Source organism: Psammomys obesus, unplaced genomic scaffold (assembly GCF_907164565.1).
Source record: "Psammomys obesus unplaced genomic scaffold, mPsaObe1.curated_primary_1811, whole genome shotgun sequence".
Taxonomy (NCBI): Eukaryota; Metazoa; Chordata; class Mammalia; order Rodentia; family Muridae; genus Psammomys; species Psammomys obesus.
This window is the reverse complement of record NW_026586550.1, coordinates 12917303-12923748: the sequence shown is the minus strand read 5'-3', so window position 1 is coordinate 12923748 and position 6446 is coordinate 12917303. Positions and strand designations below refer to the sequence as shown.

Below are 6446 nucleotides of genomic sequence, written 5' to 3'. Positions count from 1 at the left end.
CTCTCTCTCTCTCTCTCTCTCTCTCTCTCTCTCTCTCTCTCTCTCTCCTCTGCCTCTTATACACACACCATGGAGGCTCAAGGGGTAAGGGCACCTGTTAAAATCTTAAAGGAGGAATGAGAGGCTTCTGTCAACAGAATTCTTAGGAAGAAGCAGGATGCATGTTCAGCTGAACTTTCATGATCTCTAATAAAAAAGCCCAGTCATGCCGGAGAGTGAATAGTCTGTTTGACACTGAGTGTCATAGGCAAGTTTCAGGAAATGCAGCAAAAGGAATAAACGGGAGATGGATGGAGGGAAGGAAGAGAATAAGAAGGCAAGAGAAGATGAGTGAAGGACAAGGACTGATATTGCAGGCTGGGTCAGGGAGTGTAGTCAAAATACAGAACGAAGGTCACCTCCATCTAGGAGATGCTGAAGAATAGGTGGTAAACAAACTGGCTCCTGTGTTTTCAACTCGACATCTTAGGGCCCTGAAGGGCAGGGCCAGGAAGCTGCGGTTCCCTCACCCTATCTGGAGGCCAGAAAGAGTCCTGCCAGTAGTCTGAGACTGTCTGCCAGATACCTGACCCAGAGATCCGGCAGGGAAATACAGACTAGAAAGACCTCCTCATGCCCTTGTGGAGCTCCAGGGCACTGGGGCTCTCTATGAGACTGTTTCTCCAACCAAGGACCATGTATGGATATAACCTAGAACCCCTGCTCAGATGTAGCCCATGGTAGCTCAGTATCCAAGTGGATTTCCCTAGTAAGGGAAACAGGAACTTTTTCTGACATGAACTCAACTGGCTTCTTTACCTCCCCCCATCCCCTAAGGGAGGAACAGCTTTGCTAGGCCACAGAGGAGGACATTGCAGCCAGTCCTGAAGATACCTGATAAGCTCGGGTCAGATGGAAGGGGAGGAGGACCTCCCCATTAGTGGACTTGGAAAGGGACAGGAAGAAGATAAGGGAGAGAGGGTGGGATTGGGAGGGAATGTGGGAGGGGGCTATGGCTGGGGTGCAAAGTAAATAACCCGTGATAAATATTTAAAAAATAAAAATTTATATATATATTATATATATATATATACATAATAAAAAAAAGAAGGCCCTCCTCTGTGAGAGTCCAGGAAGAGACTTCTCTCTTCACAAAACCTGGCTTACCAGCTAAAATTGTGGTCACAAAGCATACTCCCCCTCCCCCCCCCAGAAAAACACCCTCAATTCCTTTAGTACAATAGTTTCAGGTTTCCACAGCACGTCCAGAAGAATAAACTGTGATGACTTACCAGTAAACAGCTATTCAAATTTGGAACAATATAAAATCAAGCTATAGCATAATTAGTACTCAATTCAATCTTTAAAACACTATACACTGCTTCTTAAAGGTATTCTTGTATTAGGGAATTAAACAGGCCACTACAAATGAAAAAGACCCAAGCTCACTTCACTATCAACAAACTGAGTGGTGCTCAGCTCTGATCTTAGAGGCGACAGCTGGACAAGAAGTACATCCCAGAGTGGGATAGCTTTGAGTGGTTTTACCCTGGCTTCATTTCCATTCTCTCTGCTTTGAGCTTACAGTTAAAGATGTGGTCTCTCAGCTTCCTGCTTTGGCCACCATCCCTGCCGGCTGCCATGTCTCACTGCCATGATGGACTCTTGGGTTCCGCTTTACCCTGGGATGCCTGGATGCCACCAGACACCAAGTCTGGAGGGAGGAAGGGCACACTTCTCCCTGGAACATCCTGACTGAGAGTGATGGAGCACAGAGCAGGTTTGTGATATGGTTTTCCAGTCCAGCCAGGGGTTCGGGAGAAGAATACAACATAGTGTCACAGCTGGGCTGCCAGCACCAGGCCAGGAGACTATGAGAACTCGGGGCTCCAGAATGAGCCAGGAGGTGGCAGGAGCCCAACCAGACTCAGGTGAATAGGGCAGCTGCTGAGGGAACCACCAGGCAACGGGCTGCTCCAGATGAGCACTGCAGTGAGAGGTCTGAAGGTGATGGTTGCATGTGCTGTTTGTTGGTGGAAGCTTCTTCCTCAGAGAGCTTCAGAGGCAGCTAGTGGTCAAGATGAGAGCCTGACCCATATGTGAGTCCCGGATCCAGCGATGAATTCTTTGGGAAGAAGAGGAGCCCTTCTTTCCCAAGTGTTAGAGCTCAATAAAAACAGATGATCTTCGGTGAAATAGATAATGAGTGTCTTTATTTCATGTGAGCAGGGGCTTTATAAACCTTGGGCAGTGGATGGGGGACTTGAGGTTGAGTATCTCTCATGGGTTGGGGCTGGCATGCCAGTGATGCCCTATTTATATCCACAAGCCTGCTACCAGTGACCACATGGTTAGGGGTTAAGTTTAAGAACTCTGGGGCAGTCATGAAAAACAGGGTGGGAGCTGTCCCACTCCTGTCGGTCTCAGGATGAGATTTTTAAATCTCAAGTTTGAGGTTTCCAGGGTCTTGAACATGCTCCACCTCACCAATCCTGTGCCCATTGCTGGGATGGTCCACCCACTCCACAGTTCTACACTTCTTATTCTTACACAATATCATTGCCACAAAGGAAAATAACCATTTTACAGAAATTACCTCATTTTATACCTCTCAATGCAAGCTTCTCTTTAAAAATAATGCATAGCTGTGTAAACTCCTATCTTTTGCCCTGTGTTCTCAGTGGAAGATGATTTTCTCTCATCTAAGCCTAATTCTTGCTTTTATTTTCTAGTTCCTTTCTAAACGGGGCTTCCCAGAAATCCTCATGATGTCAATTCTTTCTTTCCTTGCATTTCCAAGCTAGTCCTCCAAAACTGCTTATTCTGCTCATGATATATTTCAAGTCACTCTAACCTGTCAAGGACTCAGTTCTTCTGTAGCTACCATTTTAGCTCTGTTTTTCATTTGTGATCCATCCTTCCATAAAGGGAAATACTGGGTTGCAGAAGCAATATACAAGGTGCTGTGTTCAGTCCTCAGCACAGCACAAAACAAGTACCACAAGCCTGTCATCCCAGCACTGAAAAGGTAGACACAGGAGAGTCCGAAGTTCAGGGCTGAACTGTCCTCTGCTGAGTCGTAAATGTGAAGCCAGCCTGAGCTGCTTTAAACTCTGTCTCCGTCAGTGGACTTGGAAAGGGGCAGGGAGGAGATGAGGGAAGGAGGAAAGGTTTGGGAGGGAACGAGGGAGCAGGATACAGCTGGGATACAGAGTTAATAAAATGTAACTAATAATAATAATAAAAAAAGAAAAGAAAAGAAAAAATAAATAAAATATTGACTACAAAAATAAAAAATAAACTCTGTCTCCAAACAGACAGCAACAAGAAGATAATTCCTCACTATTGCACACTGTCCTTATTACTTCCTCATGTATTACTGGCATAGCTCATGTTTCCTGCATTCCATTGAATATGATCTTACCAAGGTCACCAGCATCTAAGTTGCCAAATAAAATGGGCACTGTCTTAATTGCCTCACCCTGTCAAACCACTTCTTCCTCCTGAAGCATTCCATTTACTGATCTGCTCTATTGAGTTTCTACTGTACTGGAATCTCTTCAGTTATTTGTTAGTCTTCTATTTTTTATTTATAAATATTAAAAATCAAGTTTATTTTTCTTAGCAGTCTTTTTTCTTTTTTAAAAAATTATTTATTATAATTTATTAACTTTGTATTCCAGCTGCAGCCCCTTCCCCCATCTCTTCCCAGTCCCACCCACCCTCCCTCTTCTCCCCCTATACCCTAGTATCCCCCTGATAAGGGAGGACCTCCTCCCCTTCTATCTGACCCTAGCTCATCAGGTCTCATCAAGGATGGCTGCATCATCTTCCTCTGTGGCCTGGCAAGGCTGCACCCACCAGAGGGAGGTAATCAAAGAGCTGGCCACTGAGTTCATATCAGAGAGGGCCCCTCTACCCCTTACTAGGGAACCCACGTCGAAACTGAGCAGCCAATGGGTTTCCTTTGAACAGGGGTCTAGGTCCTCTCTTGGAGTTCCTGCCCCCTCCAGGTCTTTCTATTTCCCTCTTCTTCCATAAGGTTTCCAGCACTCTGCCCAAAGTTGGCTGACTCTCAGTATCTCTGTCTTCCATTTTCTTAAATGCTGATATTCCTCACAAGTTCCCAGAGACCCCTTTTAAACTGCCTTCTCTGTTTGAGCAATCTCATGTGACACCACACAACACCAGATAACAATTTAACCTATATTTCTAACCTAAGGATTAAAAGTCATATACTCAGGGATCTGTTGATGTTTCAAAATTCCCCAAGGTTCAAACAAAATGAACATGTTTAAACATAACATGATCTTCCACGTATCCCAGTCCCAACTCTTACCAACGCTACCAATCAACAAGTCATACAATAATAGTTCGGACGAAACAATGAAAATTTTCTTTTTAAACTCCTGATAATCTGTTTAGCTTACCTTTTAAAAATAAATTTAGCTATAACAGGCAGTCCCAGTTCAGTTGGGCTACTTTCCTGCTAACTTTGAGTCGTGTCCCAAATGACCCAATACACACAGTCATTAGGATCCCCTATAGCCAAGTGTTAATGGTGCTCTAAACTATAAATGCTTCAACCTCATGACCAAAGTCTTTGTGACTCCTCCTAAGCCCAGATGCTCAGCCCCTTTCCTCCCTTGTGTTCCCAGACACTAAACCACCACTTAGGCAACAACAAAAACAATGTGGAAAAGCAAGCTCTCACTTTAGTTATTGGGTTACTTTTGCTTTTTCTCTGACTTTATTTTTCTTCACTCCTATCCTTTAGGATAATGCTTTTACCATTTGTATAAATATTTTCATAGAGGTATATAACAAATTTTTTAATTCAAGTGACCTTCAAGTTAGTGTTCAACAATTCAAGAAAAGAAATGAAAGTGAGGAACAATAACAAACAAATCATTTGCCTAAAGAAGTTTAGCTCTCAAAGAAACTGAGGTTGACAGGTTGAAATCGAAAGGGTAAACTATTCTTATTAACTTAAACCTGTTGGTTGACTAATTACTGAAAAGATTTACTCTCCATTACATAGGAACTCTCTTGGACTGGAGCTATAGCAGAGCCATCAAAGAGGTTAACACTCAAGCAGGTGGACAGGACTCCAGGTCCTCAGCACTCAGGTCATGCGAGATCGGCATGCTAGCTCCTCTATGATTCTAGCATGGAAATGCAGAGACAGGATCTATAGAGCAAGCTGGCTAGCAAGGCCAGCTATATAGACAAACTGTAGGTTTGCCAGAAAGACCCTGACTCAAATGAATAAGATATGAGTGGTCAAAAATAAAAGGTCCCTGACATCAGCCTTAGGCATCTACCTGCAGGCAGTAGCACATGCATGCATGCACACATACCCATCATATGTGCAGCCACATACATGCAAGCATGTACACACACACACACACACACACACACACACACACACACACACCACATTACATCCCAATCCAAATACCAGTAAAGAAGAAATAGGGAAAAATCTGTGTCATTATACTCTCATAAAATCTCTACAACAAATGAAGCGGGAAATTATCATGATTCTCATTTTATAAAGAAATATTAAAGAATTTCTTTTTTCTTTTTAATTTTTTAATTTTTATTAATTACAGTTTATTCACTTTGTATCCCTGCTGTAGCCCCCTTTCCTACCCTTCCCAATCTTACCCTCTTCTTCACCTATGCCCCTCCCCTAATCCAACTATAGGGGAGGTCCTCTGCCCTTTCCATGTGGCCCTAGCCTATCAGGTATCATTAGGACTGGCTCCACTGTCTTCCTCTGTGGACAGGTGGAGGTGATCAAAGAGCCATAAACATGATTAGAAGTAAAACTGAAAGCCACTGTTTCTTCATATAGTATTTGAATACTTTCTCCACATCAGCCAAATTACAGACCTTTAAGGCCTACATAATAAGCCTCTGAAGGTGGGATTTAAGACAATGAAAATTTTGAGAGACCCACCTGAAACACTCAAAATCCCTGACTTAAGCACGCAGCTTGCAGGCAAACACACTGGTCATTGACTAGCCTGTCTTCAAGGACAATTTCTCTTCATAGGGAGAATTTTGTTTTCAGCACCTACAAGCTAGAAGCAAATGCCCTTTCCAGGTCTCCAATCTTTCTGAAGGCCCAGATCCTACAGGGCAGCTCAGGTAATTGGAAAGCTCTAACATCAGTGTGCCATAGAAGCTTTTGTCATCTAGGCAGAGGGAAGAAGTATGTGCGTGTGTGCATGTGGGGGAGTCATGGAGGCAGAAATTCTTCCCTACTAAGAAGTTAGTACTCTAGAACACAACACCTTCACCTTCCTCAGAATCCCTGAGGAAATTACCACAGGGATTCCAGTAATTTGCTCTTCCCATAGTTTCTCCCAGTCTAACAAGGGCAGCTTACATTAGACTTTTGTCATTTGTCCTACACACACACACACACACACACACACACACACACACACACACACACA

At 43.5% G+C, this 6446-nt stretch overlaps 1 protein-coding gene across 1 annotated transcript in view; it reads right to left on the bottom strand.

Annotated features, from left to right (window-relative positions):
• The window catches only part of Mgam2 (maltase-glucoamylase 2 (putative)), an 83739-nt gene that overhangs the window by 76973 nt on the left and 320 nt on the right, over nucleotides 1-6446 (bottom strand).